Genomic DNA, 23,478 nt, shown 5'->3' with positions numbered 1-23,478 from the left:
TTATTTGTTATAGTTTTCCTTACTTATAAGAGATAAAATAGATATAAATATTGTAACTATAATTCTTGCTTGATAACTGTTTTGTTATATGTAATTTTCCTATGTTAAGTTAAAGCCTTTTTTTTTTTGTTTAAACAGAAAAAGGGGAAATGATGGAGGAAGGACATTGGTTAATTATAATAAAGAAACTGCCTTGGCCCATTTTATTGGATAGAACATAGGTGGGTGGAGTAAACAGAGAGAATGCTGGGAGAAAGAAGCTGAGTCAGGAAGTCGCCATGGTTCTCCCACTCCAGACAGACGCAGGTTAAGATCTTCTCTGGTAAGCCACCTCGTGGGCTACACAGAATATTAGAAATGGGTTAGAACAATATGTAAGAGCTAGCCAATAAGAAGCTGGAACTAGCCAGGCCAGGCAATGTTTAAAAGAATACAGTTTCCGTGTAATTATTTCGGGCATAAGCTAGCCATGTGGGCGGTCGGGTGCCGGGGAAGCAGCCCCGCCGCTCCTCCTTCAACATACCACTATGCCCAGTATCGTGTAAGGCTAAAGCTCTAGCCCAGGGCTTCATGCATGGTTTGCTCCACGCACTTCATCCCCAGCCAGATGAGTCTCAGCAGTGTAGAGAAACTCCCTCCCCCTCCCCCCGCAGGCCTGGCGACTGTGTACGGGCACACATGTTCCACACATTCTCACAAACTACACATTTACACCTTTACCTTGCACACATGAGCAGACGCACCATTGAAGGTGCATCTTGGTACATGCCTGTAATCCCAGCACCGGGAAGGCTGGGTCAAGATTAAAGCTAGCCCGGGAAGCACAGTACGACTATCTCAAAAAGAACAAAGTACAGCACTTCATAGCTTGCAAAGGTCCTTTCACTTTTCATCTCATTTGATACTGAGGGATGGAGAATAGTCTCTGAGTTGTATGAATTCCATAGACCTTCAGGAGGCCAGCAGTGAACACAGGGCCTCTGCGTTCCCTGGATCCAGGCTAGCAGAGTCCAGTGTCAACAGAATCTCCAAGAAAGGTTTAGCCCCACTCCCCAGACCCACCCATTCACTGCTTCTCCTCCCCTTCACAAGTTTGTTCAGCGGGGTCAGCTTCAGGTTGCATTGTGTTTTGGCACCCTTCTTGCTTGTTCCTGCCAGGGTGCCTGCGGGGCTCTGAGAACCCCGTCCAGCCCCTCCCCAGGGACCCTCTGGACTCTTCATAATTTGACAATGAACTGGTTTTTGGTTTTGTTTTGTTTGCTTGTTTTTTGAGACAGAGTCTTACTGGCCTGGTGGAAAAGGCTGGTCTTGAACTCACAGAGGTCGCCTGCCTCTGCTGGGATTAAAGGCCTGTGCTACACCATCCAACACAGAGCGGTCTTTAAATACTCGGCTACTAGAATTCAGTTAGACATTGCCCCAAGTAAGTTCAGGCCTAGAGACCTGGAGGTGGTGGCACAATTCTTTAATCCCAGCACTCTCCCAGCACTCGGGAGATAGAGGCAGGTGGATCTCTGTGAGTTCAAGGCCAGCCTGGTCTACAGAGCAAGTTCCAGGACAACTAGGGCTGTTAAACAGAGAAACCTTGTCTCAAAAAACAAAATCAAAAACAAACAAAACAAACAAACAAGCAAAAAAGAAGTCCAGGCTCAGGAAGGAAGAATGTCTTGTGACATCCCGAACTCTAACTCAGATTTCTACAGCTGCAAATCTCCAAATCCTGTCTCAGTATTTCACGGCCCCACCCAAGGCACAGTCAGATCCCCACGGCCCCATCTCCTCCACTCGAGGCCTGTGTATAGCGCAGTTCTGGGCAGAACTGGGTAGAGGAAACGAGAAGGAAGGAGGCCCCCACACCCACCCACACCTGCTCAGCACCAGCCGGGGCTGCAGTGGTGTGCACGGGGGCCAGCCCCTGAGGAGAGAAGCACTGTTACCTGGGAAATTCACCCTGCTTCGGCACCTCCCGCTATTCATGAGAGTTGGAGTAAGCCGGACTCCTGGAGCAGACCCTGCCACCGAGTTCCTGGGCCACAGAGGGCAGGAGTCTGGGAGGTGGCAGATGAGGAAACTGGTGTTGCAGGAGGGGAAGTGACACTGTCTCAGGGAGCTCCGAGCGGCAGGACCAGAACTCGATCTGGAGATCTTGCTCAAGTGTCTGGCACAAAGCTGACTGGGAAACTGCCCAGATAGGAGCCAGTCACCCCATCTCTGCGTCCTCACCCAAGCAATGTGCACCGTTGGACTATCTGTTTTGCCCAAGGGATGCTGGGAGGATGGAGGACTGGACACAAGGAGGCTCCTAGCTACACATCAGCTCCGCTCCTAGTCTCTCTTGAGTTTGGGCACAGCCTTGCTCCTGCTCATTACTGCCGCAGGGAACAATTACCGTGGTTTCTCAGCCCATTAAGAGAGATCCAGACCCCCAGATTAACAAATCGATTGTCTGTGACTCCAACCATGCAGGTCCAGACACCACTCCCACAGGACTAAGAATGGATCCTCAGAGGGAGGGAAGCTTGGAGGAAGGGCAACACCCGGGTAGCTCTCCCCATCCCTAGCCTCAGTCCATACTAGAGGTTGGGCAGGACCAGGAGGCAACGGGGCCTTGACTGGCCTGGGCGGCCCCTCCCTGCCAATGGGATTATTCCTTCTCTCCTTCCTCTTCTTGTTCACATGTCCCACGCCCCTGCTCTTTTCTGGTGGCATCAAGATGAGGGGAAGGCAAAGCCAGGGCTCCGGGCTGAGGGGTGCGTTGTAGAGAAGAGTGTAGAGCCAAGATCCAGGGGCCTCAGGCGGGCACAGCAGGACTCCCTAGGTACCACCTCCTAGTTCTCTTTGGAGAAGCCCACCCAGTCTGGAGGAAGCAGGAGAGGAGCTAAGGCCAGACTGCTTCAGTTCCAAATGCCAATGCTTTGATTTGTGTGCCCTGAGCCTGCCGTGCGGGCCGAGAGAGCCTAGCACCAGCACAGGAAGATGAGTCTGCACACGACTGGTCCCAGCCTGCCCCATCCCCTGGGCTCCAAACTAAGTTCATTTCCTAAGCCCCAGAGGCTGATGGCTCCTTCCCGCTAACCCAAGCATAGTATAACCTCAACAAGTGTCCGTCCCTCTCTGGATCGTGGTTCTCCCGTCTGCACGATATAAAATCAAATTAAATCAAATCAAATGATGATGATGATGACGACTGAAGTGTCTGCATCTTGCTGCTGTCATGAAGAGTGGTCACCACAGCAACACAAGGGCAGTGTGCAGGCCAAGATAATAGACCTCGGAACAGGCCTGTTCTCTTGCTGGGAAATACATTGTCTTCAGAGAAAAAGATGCCGCCACTCCCAACAACAGGAGGCCACTGACAGGAAGATCCCTCTCCCCCGAAAGGGTCACTGGGAGCAGGGCCACAGCCCCAAAGTATCCGAGGACCAGGCTCTCAGGGGGGAGAGAACATGGAAGCCAGTGTGGAGGAAGGCTGTGTACACACATGTGTGGGGCCAGTCAGCATGTGGATTCACAGTGTGTGGGGTGGAGTGCTTGCCTGTGCTGCCCACACACCTCACTCTGGTGTGCCCTGGGGCCCTGAGCCACAATCAGGGGGCAGCCCAGATGTCATGGGAGATTTGTAAGGTAGCAGACTCCTTGACAAAGGCAGATGCACAAGAGAAGGAGGAAGGCTCAGAGGGCCAAGCAGGCTTTGCCAGTTCAGTCCTGGATATGGCCTCCTCTGGAAGGGTCAAAGCCCCACTGTCCTTAGACCGTTAGTGGCCTTTCACATGTCTTCTCTGGCCAGAATCATCCGTCGTAAGTCATGTGCTCCCATGAGAGCCCCATCCCTGATGAACTCGGGTCTCCCTGCTGACCTTCCTTGGGTACATTTTCCCTGTCTAGAAGTATGCTCTCTACAGCAACAGGTGAGAGCTCTTTCTTGCCCACCCAGAGCAGGAACTATGCCAGTGCCACTGGCAGGGACACTCCCTTGTATATCCTAGGATCTAAGACCTCTATCCAGCAGCTCTTGCTGCCCTCAAGGTATGAGAGGGACATCACTATCTTCAGTGTTCTGTCTGGAACAAGAGAGATGTAGCCCTGGGTGTTGGCACTACTTCAAGCTCTTGGCTAGTAAGCTAGGTGGTGTACTCAGACTGGGAGGCGGTGGGGTGCTCTGGCCGAGCCGTCCACTCCTCGAACCCATCCAAAGATCCAGGGGCTACTGTGGGCCGTCTTAGGGAAGTACAGGCACCTAGCCGAGGAACAGGGAGCCTGTGCCCATGGCGTAACCCCGCTGAAGCATGTCCATCACACGACTCAGTTCACAGGTCTACAGCACACGTGCACCCACATACGTGTACATACATGTCCAGCCCAACCCACACAGGGTTTAAGCTTAGTTCAGCAAGATGATGCAAGGCTCTGGCAGAACCAGGAAAGAGATGAATGGATCCGAGATCTCACGGTGCTGCCAGACCCTTGCTCCCTCACACGCAGGCCATGAGGCTTCCCTCAGAAGGTGATCCTCACATACCCATTCAGTCGCTGGTGCAAAGTAACGTGCTAGACCTGGGAGAGGGTTCGATGGGCAGAATCTTACTGCACAGCCTGGCCTCAGTTCAGAACCCACATAAAGAGCCACAGAGGGTGGAATGCATTGTAGCGCTGCAGTGAGATGGGTGGCAATGGCAGGAGAGACAGTGCAGCCGCAGAGACAAGGAAGTTGTCCTCCCGCCTCCATGTGTGCACCGTGGCACAGGTGTATGTGTGCACACCAATGTGAAGATGAATGACATCTTTAAAAGCTAAGGAAGTCACTCTGCATTCTGGAGTTCAAAGGACAGAATGTGGGCTAGTGGGGGCTGTAGAGGGGAGAGGGCCGTTCCCAGGCCGAGGAGGCAGAGGAGGCTCTAGTGAAGTCTCACCCTCCACTGTCCTGCTGTCTGTGCTTGGTGGGCTCTTCTGGAAGACTTAGCAATGAGCAAGAGTACTGCACCGTTATTGCTGAATGTGGTGGTGCCTGCCTATGATCCTAACACTAGGGAGGCAGAGGTCCATCTGGGCTAAATATGGAGACCCAATCTCTGTACGGAGCCCAGCTCAGAATCCAGCCGCTGGGGAACTCAGGGTGGGCACGAGGGCACAGGCACTAGCCCAGGCTCCTCCGTTCCCTTCTGAAACTATTGGAGGATCCTGGCCACAGATCAGCTCAACCTCAGTCGACTAACAGTGTGAACTTTGTGTGAGAGCTGCAGGCTCCAGCCCTGACCTAACTTAGCAGAAGGCATCTCTAACATCTGAGGAGCTTAGCTGCAGGATGCTCCAGAGTCAGCTCCTCCCCAGAGGCTCTCCGCGACAACACTCGGGATGGGATGAGACTGGCCCAGCTAGCCTTCCCATACTAGCCAAGGGAGCTGCAGTGTTAGCTTCACTGTTCTGGGAGATTTGTCTGACACTCTCAAAGCTTCAAGTGGCAGATCAGGGATCTGAGCATAGTGCTTTGAACTGGTCCATGTCGTCCCATTTGAGCAGTGTCTCATGACTCGTGCTGCTGGAGAGACAATGGGAAAAAGGAGAAAGTCCAAGAAGCCAGTGGACTCTCTCAGAAGAGTTGGTCATTGATTGCTTTAGATTTACTCCACTCCTGTCCAGAAAGAGCTGGATGGCTCGGACAATAGCCAAGTGTACCACATGATCCCATCAAAGGCAGAAACACAGGCTAAGATGGTAACCAAATATTCTAGAAGCCAAAGTGAAAGAGAAAAACTCCCAGATAAAAAGAAAGCAAATATTTGCTTGAGGGGGTGGAGCCAACCATGGGGATAATCCTGTGTTTATTGGGAAGGCACCACAATCAGTTAAACATTAGTGAGCTTCAGTTGCCAGAGATAGACAGACAGACAGACAGACAGACAGACAGAGAGACAGATAGATGATAAATGTTAGATAGATGATAGATAGATTGACAGATGATAAAGATAGAGATGATAGATGATAGATAAATAGATAGATAGATACATAGACAGATGGATGGTAAATGTTAGATAGGATAGATTGATTGGATGATAAAGATAGAGATGATAGATAGGTAGATAGATAGATGGATCGATAGATGATAGATAGATAGATGATAGGTAGATAGATGATAGATAGATGATAGGTAGATAGATGGATTGATAGATAATAGATAGATAGATGATAGGTGATAGATGATAGATAGATAGATGATAGATAGATAGAAAGATAGATAGATGATAGATAGATAGTAGATAGATAGATGATAGATAGATAGATGATAGGTAGATAGATGGATCGATAGATGATAGATAGATAGGTGATAGATAGAAAGATAGATAGATAGGTAGATAGATAGATAGATAGATAGATAGAGACTACCACAGGGTACAGGGAAAGGACAAGGTTGTAACATTTCCAAGTCACCATACAGACTCTCCTACAGTCATTTTACTATCAAGGATGTGTGTTTGATGAAACTTCTAAGGGCTACTGAGCAAGGGCTACTGAGATGGGATAGAAGTTTTTTACCTTGAACCAAAGAACGTTCTGAAGAACGTAAGAGAAAGTCCTTTGCTGAGCTCTGAAGATCTTTGTGTTCTGTGAGGGGTATCTGTGTGCCCCATGAAATCAGAGCACTGTTTGGAGAAACACTCTAGCCGCCTTTCAGTTTTGCCTCGGGTGATTGGTGGGGACTCTAGGGCCCAGGAGCTTTTCAGGAAGAAGGCTGAGTGGCCCATGGGATTGAAGGGCTTTCCTCTTTCTGTCTGGGGTCCTGGGCTTGGGGATGAAGGCCCTGGTTACAGGGCAGGAATGACAAGGTGATGGGCCTTCAGGAGAGGCTCACTCACAACAGGACTCTTCACGGGAGTTAAGTGAAGAACTAAAGAATGCATAAGATCGAGTGCTTGGGGGTCTCCAATTGAGTCCAGGAGCCGAGATGCCCGTGCACTGGCTTGGAAGGGTTCTTTGTGATTCTCTTCCGATGTCCCTACTTTCTAGCCCTCCGGCGAGGTCAAGGTTAGCCATGAGGAATGGGGAGTGTGCCATGGTCAGAGTCATGGAGGGTTCAATAGACAGAGCTCACTAAGGGTGTGTGTGGCATGCAGGTGCTACACATGGAAGGGTTTGTGTGCTACAGGGCCTTGTCCTGTGGAGAGACCTGAGCTGGACCTGCAGCCATGACACTTTGGTAGTTCCCACCATGGAAGCCCTGCTTCTGCTGCCAAAGCCAAATGCAGTTACCTGTCACCAGGTGTCTCTCCACCATCCACTACGTGGCACGTGCACCCCTCACAAGTGCCCGCAAGGCACAGCTTGCTCCCTTGCCTTGTCTGTCTGTCTGTCTGTCTGTCTGCTGCCCCCCCCCCCCCCCACGATGACATGCCCTTTCATTCTTTTAGCCCCCCTGCCCCAGTAAACCTCTTGGACTAACTCTGCTGAGTGGGGCGTGTTTGCTTGGTGGCACATCTTTGCAGGGTCCCACCAAAAGGTACCCACTTTTCATTTTGTTTTTTAATCCTTCCACTCTTACCTCAGGGCACGGCAGGCAGGGGAAGAGCAGGTGTTAAACACAGCTGGAAGAGAGACTGTTAAGTGGGGTGAGTCACCTTGGGTGGTGTCTGTGAAGAATGAGGAGAGCAGCGGGCGCAGCGGCTGTGCTGGAGAAGCCCTGTGCTGGATGGGAGCACAGAAGAAAGGGCGAGGGAGAGGCTGGGGAGGGCTCCAGAGCTGGGATCCCGCCAAGGGTGGAGATAAGAGAACCGATGGAGAGATGCCAGCAGAGCTGGACGGGGAAGCAGGGGAAATGAAGGCAGAGGCCCAGGATGTGTCCAACAGGCTCTTCCTGCCAAAGAGACTGGGGAAGCCGACTGTGGGGAGCCTGGAGCTCGAGCCCCGCCCACTCACCCTTCCCCGGCTATTTTTTACTCCTCGGACCTGGGCCACCCCCACACTCATCCTGCTTCCCAGCTGTGGGACCCAGGACCCCTGCACTCATTCCCCATCTTCAGAGTGTTCCTGCCTGTTAAAGGACAGGACTGGTGTGGAAATACCTGGGGGTGGTGACGCCCAGTCCCCACCTGAACTCTCAGCAGTTGCGGGTTATCCCAGAGGACAAGCCAAGCCACAGGCTGCTGGTCTTAGTTCTGAGATCAGGTTCTCTGTGGGTGGAGGCTGGTAGAGGAGGGGATGACCAGGTACTTGTTTTTGCTTTTCTCCAGATAACTCAGCTAGCGGCTAGGGACTGCCCTCCTCTGTGGCGTTCTGCCGCACACAGACTTTTGAAAAGAGGATCGTGGGCAGTTTTAGTCCTGCTTGCCAACTTTTCAGTCCAGGAGAGGGGATCAGACTCATAAAAAACACAGAGTTAAAGCTGCACAGCCCACTCCTACAGCGCCACTGGAGAGTCTTTGTCCGCTCCATGGGGGAGGCGGGTATGTCCGTCTCAGAGGAGCAGATTGGCCTTGGGGTTCCTTCGGCTGTATCCCTTCTTTTCTCCTGTCCTCCTCTCAACGGCCTTCAGAGGTGTCCTGTGTCTCCTTAACAGCACCCAGATGTTCCCCTCCACTGAGTTCAGTTACCCTGAGGGCCACGCCCACTGCCTGCTGCCACTGCCTGGTGTGTGTTTGGAGAGGGAGCAGGGGGAGGCTCGGGGTTCACTGTCATCATTCCTGGGAACCACTAGGCCATCCTTCATCCAGTCTACCTGGAAGGGAAGAGACCAAGGGAGGTGGGAGGTGTTGGGGTGCAGAACTCTGGAGCATTAGAACGGGAATCGGGGTATATTACCGTAAGAGCATAGAAAGTTGGAGTTCAGGCTCCAGCCATTTCGAATGTTTGGATAGTCATAGACTCAGGGTGAGTATGCTGAAGCCCTGATGGGAGAGGAAATATTCTAAGACACTTACCCATAGCTGGGGGAGCACAAGAGCAGAGGCAGATGGATCTCTGTTAGTTTGGGGCCATCTTGGTCTACATAGTGAGTTCTAGGCCAGCTAAGGCTACATAGTGGGGCACTGTCTTAAAGAAACGAAAACAACAAACAGAAAAGACACTTGGGTCTCTTCCTGCTCTACTCTTTCCTCATGTGCAAAAATGAGTGTGCTTCATGAGCACGCACGGGTCAGGCTTGAAACTGACCCCCAAAGACCTGCGAAAGGTTTCTCTTCACTCTTGAAAAGCAGAACCAACAACTAAGAATTCTTCTGGGCCCAAAACAGGCAGGAATCTTACCCTTCACAATACCCTGGGAGTGTTTTCTCTAAGGCTGGGCACGACATGGGCATGAGGCAGGCACAAGGCACAGATGGCAGAGCCTTTCTTGCACACATGAAGCCCTGAACTCAACTTGAGTGTGGCGGTCCCTGCCTGTGATTCCTGCTCTCAGGAGGTGGAGACAGGATGAGGAGTTCCAGATCCTTCTCTATTCCATAGTGAATTCATGGCCAGTCTGGGATACATGAGACCCTGTCTATACACAAAACAGGAGGGGCAGATCTTGCAGGCCATAGTGGCCAACACCTGTCATTTCAACACTTGGGTGGCAGAGGCAGGAGGATCAGTAACCTCTACTGTAGTGGGTGCCAGGTCAGACTGAACTACATAAGATCCTGTCTCAAATCCCACACCCCTGAAACCAAAAGCAAACAAAAAATCCTGCGGGATCTGTGAGACTCTGCTTTCTCTTTGGGTTTAAATGAAAATTCTGTATAAGGGAGAACGGAGATGACCTCAGGCCACCTGAGGCTCTGGAGATCCATTACCCTGGCTCACAGCTACTTATGTGCATCCTTACCTTTGTTTTGTGGCTTTTTATTTATTATTTGTTTATTTTTGAGTCAGGGTCTCTCTGTGTAGCCCTGGCTATCCTGAGGCTCGCTGTGTTGGCTTTGTCTCTCAAGTGCTGGGACTAAAGGCGCATGCCACACCTGGCTGGCCCTCTTGCGGCTTTCTGTAAATTCTAAGATAGTCCTAGGCATAGCGGAAATTAGACCTCTACCCCTCACGGTTTGGCCAAACTGTTAATAAATTAATTTTCTTTTACCAATTTCTGTTTCCCAATTTCTTTTTGAAATACAGAGAAACGGAGGCAGTGGGTTTACAGATCTAAGCTCCAAGTAACACTAGGACTAGAACCATAAGCAAGTACATCCAGAATTACAGTTTAAAGAAAAGCAGGCCAGAAAAGTAGTCGACATCACCAGGTCCCATCTCCTAACAGCTGAGAAGGAAAAACTGGCCTCACTGGCACTCAGCAAGTCTGGTGAGGCCAGACCGCCTGTCCAGCTGTGCTCTGTCCTCCAGACATTGGAATATAGCACAAGGGACCTCTGGGAAAGAAGTAATCCCCGCTTGGGGACAGTGGCTGGCCCTGCTTCTGTCTGAGCCTTCCAGCTTCCATTACAGCACCCTGACATAGGAGATGTACTTACATACCCTCCCCCAAAATAGTCCCACAGCTCCCAACACTGCCTTTTAAGTCCCCTTATCCTCCAAAGCACACCGTCTCCAAACTGGACCTATGAAGTCAGCAGGAATAGGGACTCTTATGCTGCCAACACAAATGTTTTAGCCCCAGAAATAAAGTCTAGCCTGTGGGCTTTCCTGGTTCGTGTGGACCAGTAGCTCAGCTCTGATCTCATAGCCTGCCCCCAACTCCCAAGAACTGCCTTGGATCAATGATCAAACATCTGCACCCTGCACCCCTCAGCTTTTCTTGTTCTAGGCAGGGGGACACTATCCTCTGCTCCTCATAGTTCCCATAGTTGTCTTTCTGTCCCTCACAGTGGTTATCAGAATGGGGATACACCCATTTAAGGCCTGGGCTGCCCTCATGTCCCTTCAGCCTCTCTCCCACGCTCTGTCCCCGGCGTGCAACTTCCCCTCGTAGCCTGCGACTTGCTAGATGACAGAGTCGCTGAGAAAGCAACTGAGATGATACAGTTTGGGGACAGGAATGATTCCACAGACGCCCAGATTTTCTCAGAGCCACTGACTCTGAGAAGCGAGTTCCTGGAGGTGCGCAGGGACCCTTCATGCAGAGACCTCCACTACTGTCCTGGTTTTGACACCAGCTGCTAAGTGTTTCTATGAGTCAGGTAGTCTACAAACACTTTCTATCCTGGAAGTTGGCCAGGCCTCACAATAACCCTATAGGGCGAATACTCTTAACATCTCTATTCTACAAAGAAAAGAGCTGAGGTCCTGGGGCCATCACATCACCACCTCCCCCAAGTCCTGTAAGTACAGAGACAGAGCTGGGGGCTGAAACATACTGGACTGTGAAGGTCCCCTTGTCGTTCCAGGCTCCTTCTCTATGGCTCTCCAGGGTCCTGCATAAAAGTGAGACCCTTATTCTCCCTAGAAACTTAGCTCTTCTGTTCTTGGACTGGAAGTGACCAAGACACCCTCCTGTAGCACACACTACATACCTGACTTGGAAGCCATGTGTCGTAGTAGGGGTTGGGGGAAGCTGTCTGTCTGTGGGTTGCTGGATGACCCAATCCCTGGTTAAATACTGCCAAGCCTAAGTCCTGCCTCCAGACAAAGCCCTGTCGGAGAGATGCTTTCACCAGAAATCAAGTGCAGGAACACTAGAGAGGAATCCACAGGCGCATCCACAGCTAGAGGATGAGGTTTCAGGGAAGTGAGGGGCGGGAGATCAAGCCGGTCAGGGAGCCTGGCTTCTGACACTCCTCTTTATGCGTGGTGAGCTTGCACTCTCGGGTACAAAAGCAAGAGTCACCTGTAGTTTCTGAAGCCCTTTCAGCAGCTGGTCAAGGGCAGTAGCTCTAGCACACCGGATCCTCACCACCCTTTCATAGAGGTCTCCTAAGATCACTGGGAAACACACATATTTACATTACCATTCATAACAGCAGCAAAATTACAGTTATGATGTAGCAACAAAAATAATTTTGTGGTTGTGGGTCAGCACAGCATGAGGAACCGTGTTACGAAGGGTGAGAAGCGCTGCTCCAGTACTAGGAGGTGGATGGAGGGAGGGCTCATCTGGGGAGAGAAAGGGCGAGAGCAGGGGAGGAAGGCTTTCAGTGGTACCAATACACAGATGCTGGTCGCCTTCCTTCATCTAGCGCAGCACCCGGCAATGGTGGCACCTATACCCGACAAAGCAGACACCTCACAACCCCAACTAGCAAAGCAACACACCATGGTGCTCAGCACCCACGCTGTGGAACCTGTGTCACTCCTAGCCATAGACACCACACACTTCTTGGAGTCACTCGGGCGCACAATTCGTCCGCCACACGTGGCACACTACGCACACTACGCACATACACTAACTGTACACAGTAATCAGGCACTGTTTACACCGTTACCCCCAAGGAACTGTTTTCCTAGTTCTCCTCCCAGGAGGGCACCACGATCCTACAGCCGACAAGCCTGTCCTGTGCCAACGCCCGCAACTCCGCAACTCGCAACTCCGGTCCTTTGGTCTCCACCATCAGCGCGTCCCGCCCCGCTGCACGCTCACCTGCGCTGCTCAGCGCCAGCCCGCGCGGTCCCTGGGAGGTGAACTCACCACCTGAATGAGGGGCCGTGGGCGGTCCTGCAGCTCTGGCCCTAAGAGTCCCTGGACCCCTGCTGTACCAGAGCAAGACTGTGGCCCGGTGGCCTTGGCACAGAGCGTTGGAGTCCCGCCCAGCCAGGACTGGGCTGGGCTGCCCGCCCTTGGTGGGGCAGGGAGGCGGTGACAGATTGTTGAACAAGCAGCAGTCTGCAGAGGAGGGCTCCTGGGCTGGGAATGTGCCGCTCTGCTGAATTCTGGATTCCCGAGCTACTCCAGCTCTCTCCTGGTCCAGTTTCCCTTCCTATCTCCCTCTCCTCCCTCTTTCCCCTTTCTATTTTGTGGTGTGTGTGTGTGTGTGTGTGTGTGTGTGTGTGAGAGAGAGAGAGAGAGAGAGAGAGAGAGAGAGAGAGAACGGTGATTTTCCCCAACTCCCCAGCTCTGAGTTTTATAATCTGGGATGATGAGGATGGAGGGATAGGGAAGGGAGAGGTTTAATTATACAATTGTCTTCTGTGTGTCAGGGGCTGTGCTTTTATTTGATCATTTATGTGTTTATCTGTATTTTGCGACAGGGTCTCTTACATCCTGGGCTGACCTCGAACTTGATATGTACCCAGGTATGACTTTGAACTTCTGGTTCTCTTGCCTTCACTTCCTGTGCTCTGGGATTACAAGCATCAGTGAGCACTTCAGATTTATGCAGTGCTGAGGATCCAACCCCCGGCTTTGTGCACGCTAGTCAAACACTGCGCCCTCGGAGCCAGCAGAGCCACGTCCTCAGCGGAGCGCATCCTTGGCCCTAGGAGAGTGTTTTGTTTTTGTTTTCTAGGGTTTCTCTGTGTAGCCCTGGCTGTCCTGGAACTGGCTCTGTAGACCAGGCTGGCCTCTAAGTCTGTCTCCTGAGTGCTAGAATTAAAGGTGTGTGCCACTACTACTAGGTTCTCATAATCTCTGTTTTAAAAGTGGAAAAGCTGGGACATAGAGAGTTGAAGTGACTTATCAGTGTCACATGGCTTGGTAAGTGGCAGACCTAAGATCTGGAGCCAGGTAATCTGAGTTCAGAGCCCGAGTATGGGTTTGTGACATGTTCTACACGGGTTCTACACGGTAAGCAGCCTCCTGGCGCGCAGGACATCCAGAATTCAGTGTTAGCCTTCCATTTTACAGACTAAGAAACAGGAGTTCTGAGACTGTGGCTTGTTCTGGGTCACTCAGTGGTGGGAAGGGCAATGGGCAGCAGAACAGGGCAGCGCCTGGCAGGGTTGGTGCTCCCCCAGCTTGTCCCTGGCCTTCCTTCTCCTCCTGCTCTGACTCTTATGATCTATCTGGCTAGTGGAAAGCGACCTCCAGTTTCCTGTCTCTAAGGCAGCATCCTTTGACCTGTGGGTGCCAGCAAAGTCATTGGGGTTGACTGCTTTAGTTTTCTGTAACGACAAGGCCAGCAGTGTGTTCTCTGTCTGCTAATATAGACTCTAAGCAAGGAGGTCAACAATTTATATTTAAATTCAAATAAGCTGTGGATTGGCATGTAGCTCAGTGGTAGAGCAGATGTGGAGGACCTGGATTCATCGAGAGAGAGAGAGAGAGAGACAGCCTGCCCCCATGTGACTAACAGACGCCATGTGGACCATGAAGCTTGATAGTATGCAGAAATGATTACCAGTGTTTTTAAAGAGTTGTGATGGTATTTGGAACAATTGAGAGTTTGGATAGATTTAAACAAACTATATCATTTTAAGCCTATGAAATAGTTTAGTGGGCAGAGGCACTTACTCCTTGGTGACTTGAGTTTGATCCTAGAGACCCACAAGATAGGAAGAGATAACATTGTCCTCTAACACACGTGTGTGGTGATGTGGATGCCCCCTTCCCACAAATGAATAAATAAGAAATAATTTTAATTAAAAATAAATGAATACATAGTAAAAAGAATAGACTATTTTATTATTGCAGAGTGACTGAATACACACAATCATGGGCTATGCATATGTATATGCATATGTATATATATACTCACATAGTGGTGGAATACACATACTAGATAAAATGAATGAACTAGAAAAACATCAAAAAGCTAAGATCACAAAAGCACAGTGTGGTAGAAAACAAAGTACATACAGAGAGAAGAGTACACACGGTATGATAAAGAGTAAGGCCAGGCATGGTGGCACAGGCCTTTAATCTCAGGGGAGGTAGGCAGGTCACTCTGAGTTCAAGGCCAGCCTGGTCTATATACTGAGGTCCAGGCCAGACAGGACTAGACAGTGAAACTTTGTCTCAAAATAAATACACACGTAAGCAAACAAGTAAAAACAAAATATACAAAACAATATTATACTCATACAGAAAGCATGCAAAGACATGACTAGGCAAGACCAGCCGGGCAGGCGTTGTCTGTGAAGGAAAGCAAGGCCTGACTGTAGCAGTCATTCTTCCCTGGTTCTCCAGCTCTGTGAGGAAGAAGAGGATGAGGGGGGCTAGCACAGGAGGGCAGCACCCCCAAATCAGGCTTTCTCTGCCCCACCTCAGACACCGTGGAGGTTCCCTCAGGACCTGAAATGCCCCATGTTGGCCTCTGTCATACACCCACCACTCCGGCCCAATGCTGCCTCTCTCGGGCAGTCACTGTGTCTATGATTTATGAGCCGGGCTCCCCACACTTGGCCCCGTACTCTGTAGATGCCTGAGTGAAGGGATCACACAGGATTCTTTGGCGGTCTGGAGCTCCCCTCATCCTTCATTTATTAACTAATGCCTGTTGTGAGTCCCTGCCTGTGAAGGGCACTGGGTAGACAAAGGTGAAAGTTCATGGCTGTTGTGGTGGGTACTGGGACAGAGAGACGTGTGCAAAGGCATAGGAAACACCCAGCCTCGGGGCTCAAGAATGTCTTTAGCTGAGTTTTCAGTGACTAGGGTTCTCTGGACAGAGGCAGGGGATGAGTTTCTGGAGAGCAGAAAGCAAGTAACCAACCCGGGGTAAGGTTGAACATAATGAATTCTGGGAACCCTGAGACACAGGTTCAAGCACAAGTGGTTTATTTTGGGAGGGGATCCAGGGGAAGGAAAGAAGCAACTCAGGGTGGTGACCCAGCAGAACTGTTAGGAATCTCTGGGGTGGGGAGCCCCACAGACTATGTCTTTAATATGTCCCTTCAACCCTCCATTGAGGCCAGGTAAGCTGAAACATCTGGCATGGCTGGCGTTGATCCTAGGACCCGTGTGCAAAAGCTGGAGAAAGACGCTGGGCAGAGCTGAGCTGATCTTTCCTGGTGAGGAGCCCAAGGGAGGGGTGGGTGCAATGGGTACAAATGACCCACAGCAGCTGCTGTGGGGCAAGGGGGACCTGGAAAAATCTGCAAGAGCCATAGTGGGAGATCTGGACCGGGAGAACCCCGATGGCTTCCTAACACCCTTCTTCCCGCCCTCCCTCTCTCCTTTCCTTCCTCTTTTGAAACAGAGTCTCACTGTGTGGCCCTGGCTGGCTGGCCTGAAACTCCTTATGTAGAAGAGGGTTGGAGCTGAAGTCACAGAGATCTGCCTGCCACTGCCTCTCAAGGGTTGTAATAAAAGCAAAAGCTCCAATGCCCAGCCCAATCCTGTCTGGTTAGCCACTGTCCCTGATCCTCCTGAGTGTGCTGAGCATCATCCTGACTTCTATGGAGACTGAGCTCCAGTTGCCACACCTGATCACCGTGAAACTCAGGGAGAGGTTTGATCCTGACGCTCAAAGCACAACTGGCTGGAGACACAGGTGCGGTCCCCAGACAGGTTGAGCTGTCTTTGGAATGGAGAAGAGATGCCCCGGGTTGAGACTGAAGGGGTGCAGCCAGCAAAGTGAGAGGAGAGAGTTGGGCACTGTCACTGAGGTTTAGCGAGTGGCCTGGATGGGAGAGATCTGCAGGAGCTGGCTCAGGAACCAGACCCAACTAAGGAACTAAGGAACTAAGTCCCAGGAGAGGTCAGTAGTCCTCCCTCAAACTATGCCTAGTGAACTCACTTCCTCCCCCTTCCTCCTCCAGCAGCCCTCTGCCTCAGAGCCTGGAGAGACTGGCCAGAACAGCTGGCAGGCACCCAACAAGACGTGCTACTGGGCAGGCTCTGTCTGGCATTTCCAGAGACTGAGTCTTTCCCAGCCTTCGGGTGCTGCACTTTCAAATCAGCATGTTCCTAACCCACCTCCCTTCCTGAGGTCCAGGAGCCCCAAGATGGCTCCCAGTTGCCCTGTAGTCCAGCAGCATGACCGGCCTTTGTCCTGCTGGAGACCGCTCCTAAAGGTTGTCCCTTCACGGTCTCACTGCACCCCAGCTGCCCACACAAGTGCCTACTCACCCACCAATAGTAAAGTACTAAGTACTTTACCAAGTATGTAGTCAAGAACAGCCAGTGTTTTCAGTCCCTTTGGCTCCTGAAGACATCTGTATCAGCAGGCTGTTTTTCCTAATAGGAAACCAGTGACACCAATCACGGTGTAGGCAAGGAAGGCTATGTCAGTCTAGAAAGACTCCAAAATTCCTTCATGGACGTAGTGATGACTTTTTTCTTTTAATATTTATTTTCATTTTATGTGTATGAGTGCTTTGTCTGTGCCCACAGGAGCCAGAAGAGGGAGTATGATCCCATGGAACTGGAATTACATACAGCTTGGGTCCTCTGGGAGGTAGAGGCAGGAGGACCAGGAGTTGGATGTCCGCTGGCCTCTGCAGTTGAGTGCACGGATGTCTTAGTCACTCTTCTCTTCTGTAATCAAACTCCATGACCAAGGCGATTTACGGGAGAAAAGTTTGTTTGCTTCCTGTTCTGGAGGGAGATGTGTCGGTAGGAGCAGGACGCTGAGCTAGCTGAGCAAACTGGAAGTCCGGTGAGGCTCCAGAGAGGTATTTCCCCAAGCAAGCCCGAGTCTCCCTACAACCTCCCAAACCAGCAGGGCACCGGTATTCAAATGCTGAAGCCTATGGAGGACGCTTCCCACGCAGGTCACCACAGTGGGTGAGCATTCTCATGCGTATGCATCCGGAAACCACAGTGCTGATTGCTTTATGTGAACTTGACACAAACTACAGACACATCAGGGGAGCGAGAATCTTTCTCGGTATAACATTCCTGGCTCTCCAGGAACTTGCCTCTAACTCATAAAGGTTGTTAGGAGTATTTCTTAAGACAAGCCTCTCTGCTGAAGCAAATAATTCCAATCAGACCAAATCGGACCAAATAAATGCCCATGTTTAATGCAGCGCTCCTGGGTGGCCCCGAGAAAGCATGGTGAGGGGGAGAGAGAAAGGGAGACCACGCGAAACACGGGGACCACGCATTCCTTTTATGGGGCCAGCCTAAATAGCCTGACCCTCCGTGGGGAGGGGTCACTGCTTGGTGGGCTTTCCCAGAGGTGGATCCCGCACCAAGGCAACTCCCAGGGGGCTTAAAATGGAGCTTTCTGCTGCTCCATTCCAAAGATGAGTCCCAGGGGCTGGGATGAGGCACCTGACTCTGCCTCCCAAGTGCTGCGATTAAAGGCAGGTGTCACCACTGCCCAGCTGGAAGAAAGAATCTTAATTAGGAAATGTCTCACAGCCCAAAGATTGACCAGTGGGCAATTCTATGGTGCGTTTTTTTCTTGATTTATGATTGCTGTGGGATGGCCCAGCTCATCATGGGTGGTGCCACCCCTGGGTTGGTGGTTCTGAGTGCTATAAAAAAGCAGGCTAACCAAGCCAGAGGAACAAACTAGTGTTCCTCCATGGTGTCTGCTTCAGTTTCTGGCTCCCAGGGCTGCCTGACTCTTCTTCATGATGGGCTGTGGAGAGGATGAATGAACTCTGCTTTCTAGGTCGCTGCTGTTCTTGGTCTTCATCACAGTAATAGAAACTAAACTAAGACACCACACACTCACACACAACACACACACATATAAAATAAGAACATTCAATTATTGTTGGATATGGTGGTTCATGTTTGTGACTTCATCACTAGGAGGCAGAAGCAGGAGAATCAGGAGTTCGAGGCCAGCCCTGGCTCCATAAGACACTTTTAATAATAATAATAATAACAAATATATACTCAACAGGCCACAGCAGGAGGATTGTCTTGAGTTTGAAGCAGCCAGCTAGGGTGAGTTCCTGTTTATTCTGGGCTCTTCAGTGAGACCCTGTGAGTCTTCTTTTGAGTCGCCCACACCATGCTCTCAGGCATGTCTCATTTTCTTCCGGAAAGTTTATCTTCCTTTTAACCCTCATGATTAAAATCTGTGCTCAGAGATGGCAAGACGGCTCAGCGGGTAAAGGTGCTTGCTCTGAATGCCTGGGAAGCGAAAGGCGGGGAGAGAACTGACCTCATCCAGTCATCCTTCGACAGCTTAACATACCCTCCCCAACGGTAAATACAGTATATGTTAAAATGACTTTTAGATTGTTGTTGTTGTTTTAAGACAGGGTTTCTCTGTGTAGCCCTGGCTGTCCTGGAACTCACTCTGTAGACCAGGCTGGCCTCAAACTCACAGAGATCCTCCTGCCTCTGCTTCTCCAGTGCTGCAATTAAAGGCATGTGCCACCACTGCCTGGCATTAAAATGTCTTTTAATAAATTCCAACTCTTCTTCATTTAACAAACAAAATAGCAGAGGTCTGGGGATTTAGAGCACTCAGTTGATGCAGGAAGTTCTGTGTTCGAACCCTGGTGTCACATAAAACCAGGTTTGGTGCACACTACAATCTCAGCACTCAGGAGGCAGAGGAAGGGGATCCAGAAGTCCAACATCATCCTCTGCTACATAAATCAGATTGAAATACAGGAGACCCTCCCTCAAAAGGAAAACATAAACAGAAGCCAAAACTGAACTTTCCTCATCATTTTCAGTCTAATGTAATTTGGAAAGGATAAATGTTAGGCCCTTCAATCTTACCAAAAACAGTCTGCAGATTCAATGCAATGTCCATCAAAATCCCAGCAAAATTCTTCAAAGACCTCAAAAGAACAGTATTCAATTTCATATAGAAAAGAAAAAAACAATTTAAAAAAAAGGATAGCTAAAACAATCCTGTACAATAAAAGAACTTCTGGAGGCATTACCATCCCTGACTTCAAACTCTATTACAGAGCTACAGTACTGAAAACAACCTAGTATTGGCATAAGAACAGACAGGAGGACCCATGGAACTGAATAGAAGACCTGGATATTAATCCACATACCTACGAACACCTCTGAACACCTGATTTTTGACAAAGAAGTAAAAAAAATATCAAATGGAAAAAGAAAGCATATTTAACCAATGTTGCTGGCATAACTGGATATCAACATATAGAATACACGTAGAAGAATGAAAATAGACCCATATCTATCACCATGCACAAAACTCAAGTCCAAATGGATCAAAGACCTCAACATAAAGCCAGCCACACTGAACCTCATAGAAGAGAAAGTGGGAAGTACACTTGAACACATTGACACAGGGAACTACTTCCTAAATATAACCCCAGCAGCACAGACACTGAGAGAAACAATTAATAAATGGGACCTCCTGAAACTGAGATGCTTCTGTAAAGCAAAGGACACAGTCAGCAAGACAAAACGACGGCCTTACAGAATGGGAAAAGATTTTCACTAACCCCACATCAGACAGAGGTCATATCTCCAAAATATACAAAGAACTCAAGAAACTGGACACCAAAAGATGACATAATCTAGTAAGAAAATGGAGTACAGACCTAAACAGAGAACTCTCAACAGAGGAATCTAAAATGGCTGAAAGACACTTACGGAAACTCTCAAAATTCTTAGTCATCAGAGAAATACAAATCAAAACAACTCTGAGATTCCATCTTACACCTGTAAGAATGGCCAAGATCAAAAACACTGATGACAACTTATGCTGGAGAGGTTGTGGGGAAAAGGGAACACTTCTGCATTGCTGGTGGGAATGCAAGCTGGTACAGCCCCTTTGGATGTCAGTGTGGTGATTTCCCAGAAAATTAGAAAACAACCTTCCTCAAGACCCAGTAATACCACTTTTGGGTTTATATCCAAAGGATGCTCAATCGTGCCACAAGGACATGTGCTCAACTATGTTCATAGCAGCTTTGTTTGTCATAGCCAGAACCTGGAAACAAGCTAAATGCCCCTTGATTGAAAAATGGATAAGAAAAATGTGGTACATTTACACAATGGTGTACTACACAGCAGAAAAAAATGACATCTTGAATTTTGCAGGCAAATGGATGAAGCTAGAAAACATCATTTTGAGTGAGGTAACCTAGAACCAAAAAGACAATTATCGCATGTACTCACTAATAAGTAGAAAAAGACAAGATCTCCTGAGTAAATTGGGAGCATGGGGATCATGGGAGAGGGTTAAAGGGAAAGGGAGAGGCAGGGAGGAAAACAGAGAAAAATGTAGAGCTCAAGCTGGGTTACGCACACCTTTAATCCCACCACTCAGGAGGCAGAGGCAGGCGGATCTCTGTGAGTTCGAGGCCAGCCTGGTCTAGAAGAGCTAGTTCCAGGACAGGAACCAAAAAGCTACGGAGAAACCCTGTCTCGAAAATAAAAAAAAAAGTAGAGCTCAATAAAAATAAATTTAAAAAAGAGAATACAAAGAAAACAAACAATGTTAGCCCCTTTCTGTCTAATTCATAGCACAGAAAAACATAGTTGCATGCTAACAACCAAAAAATGTACTGTGAAGTTTTTAGTTGTTTGCTTTTATTTTAATATTTTGTTTGATTGTTTAAGACAAGGTCTGGTTATATACCCCATGCTGTTGGGTCTATCTATCTATCTATCTATCTATCTATCTATCTATCTATCTATCTATCTATCTATATCTTGTTTTGTTCCCCAACCACTCAGACCTGAAATAATCAGACAGACTGTATTAATTAAAACACTGTTTGGCCAATTACTTAAGTGTATTGCTAGCTAGCTCTTATATCTTAAATTAACCCATTTCTATTAATCTGTGTATCGCCACTAGGTCATGGTCTAGCAGGCGAAGATCTAGTGTCTGTCTCCTCTGGTAGCCACACGGCATCCAACTGTCTCTGCCTTCTTTCTCCCAGCATTCAGTTTAGTTTTCCTGCCTAGCTCTTTTCTGCCCTGTCATTGGCCCAAGCAGCTTCTTTATTCATTAACCAATAAAAGCAACACATATACAGAAGGACTTCCCATATCATCTCCCCTTTTCTGTCTAAATAAAAAAGGTTTTAACTTTAACATAGTAGAATTACATATAACAAAACAGTTATAAGGCAAGAATTATAATTATAATATTTATATCTACTTTATCTTTTATCATAACTAAAGAAAACTATAATTATAACTATTTATTCTTCAACTCCATCAAGGACTCCAGAAGAACATAATATTACCTAAGTTAACAGGAGTGCATTGTAAGCAGCTTCCAAAAGTCTGGAGTTGACAAAGATATCTCACTGCCTAGACAATCACCCAAAGTTCTTCTGTAACTTGGGGCATCCATCTTCAGCCTACAGTCCCATAGTATCCAGCAGACTTTTCCATGAAGTAGGAAATTTCAAAGGCAGTTCCACTTACATTGGCAGTGTGTCAGTCACTTTCTTTTGTGTCCTGCAGAATGTCACGAAGCAGGAACCCTGAAGGACCATCTCACCTTTAGGCAAGTTCAGCAGTCATATTTTTATGGGTTCTGCATGTCCAGTTCATACAGCATAACATTAAGCAGTCCAGGCAAGAGCAGTTTATTGCTCAAATGGCTAGCAAACTCCATGACAACCCTCTTCAATGCCCATCATCTTCTTAAAGTAGATTGGTGCTGCCAGGAGCAGATGTGTCTCATTGTCATAAAAAATCCTAAGTTCTTAAAATACTTAAAATGCCGTGTTCTGAAGTTTTGAAAGATCTGAAGAATATTTATCTATCCATCTAAAATATATCTTTGTACATCTAGAAAACCTAACTAACATGACTACAACATATCTATTAACTCGTATTTCTTAATTATACATTACATTTGTAAATGAGCTGTACACACACAATACCTTAATCAAGAGCAGAAATATACATATAACAAAATTGACCTTAAATTTGTATCAATAAACCAAGATCCACACCAATGCAAAGTATTCATCTCTATAGTATATCCCCCTTTAAATGTAAACAAACATTTAGAAACAATCATTTAGGAAGTTTGGACATTGTTCTCTAGACTACTTCCCGCTGTTAATCAGGTCTGTCATGGGGCATCCTGTGTGGTAGGTCCATCTCAGCCAGCAGTCCTGAAGCTGTCATAGATGTTGGACCATCTGGGCCATGGCTTCAGTGGGTCTTGTTTAATCAAACCACATTATTCTGGAAGGAATCCACAGGTTCCCATCCTCTGTGGAAACAAAAGTAGAACCTCTTTTCCAAAGCAACATATCCTTAGACTCAAATTTTGAAATCAAGATACCTTTAAAGTATATATGTTGGTTTAGCAGCCCTCACAATGAAATGTCTCTCTGTACTTAGCTCATTCACAGTCAAAAAATTCAAAGAAAACACAATAATAAACATAATCCAGATTCTCTGTGGATTTTCCATCTTTACATGACTTGTTTTTCTTACTCTATTACTTTTTCTATAAGTTTAATATTTATTTTATTATCTTTACTCCTTTAATCAATGACTGTACTCATTTATATTATAACTGTCTATATTCTTTTTCCTCTCTCTCTCAAGCCTACGTAAATTTATTCAACACTGTGACCCATTTAGAGGTCTTTTCATCTGGATTTGTCTTTATTGTGTGCATATCTGTAATTATTTTCTGACCAGGAGTAGCCCTGCCTGATGGCTCCGCCCAATCCAACATGGCAGAGGCATGTTCACTGCCTCTGAGCCTGCCAGGTGGGAGCCGTCCTTGCCACCTCAACTCTGGGAAGCACTGTGCAGCATATAAACCCTTTTTTATCTGAGTAAAAGCTAAATCTATCATGCAGAGT

At 48.4% G+C, this 23,478-nt stretch overlaps 1 protein-coding gene across 4 annotated transcripts in view; it reads right to left on the bottom strand.

Moving 5' to 3' along the window:
- The window catches only part of P2ry6 (pyrimidinergic receptor P2Y6), a 37,479-nt gene extending 24,725 nt beyond the window's left edge, over nt 1–12,754 (bottom strand). Inside the window, exons 1-2 of one of the 4 annotated variants that reach the window (XM_050122678.1) lie at nt 12,497–12,754; nt 3,093–3,134 (exon numbers count right to left, since the gene is read on the bottom strand). The gene's annotated coding sequence lies outside the window, so the exon portion shown is untranslated. The other 3 variants (XM_050122679.1, XM_050122681.1, XM_050122677.1) reach the window with 3 other exon arrangements.
- Between the last annotated feature and the right edge of the window lie 10,724 nt (nt 12,755–23,478).

This window comes from Alexandromys fortis, unplaced genomic scaffold (assembly GCF_014885135.2).
Source record: "Alexandromys fortis isolate MF-2015 unplaced genomic scaffold, M_Fortis_MF-2015_v1.1 scaffold_209, whole genome shotgun sequence".
Lineage (NCBI taxonomy): Eukaryota > Metazoa > Chordata > Mammalia > Rodentia > Cricetidae > Alexandromys > Alexandromys fortis.
Note: the sequence above shows the minus strand (reverse complement) of the source record. Positions and strands in the feature narration are given on the sequence as shown.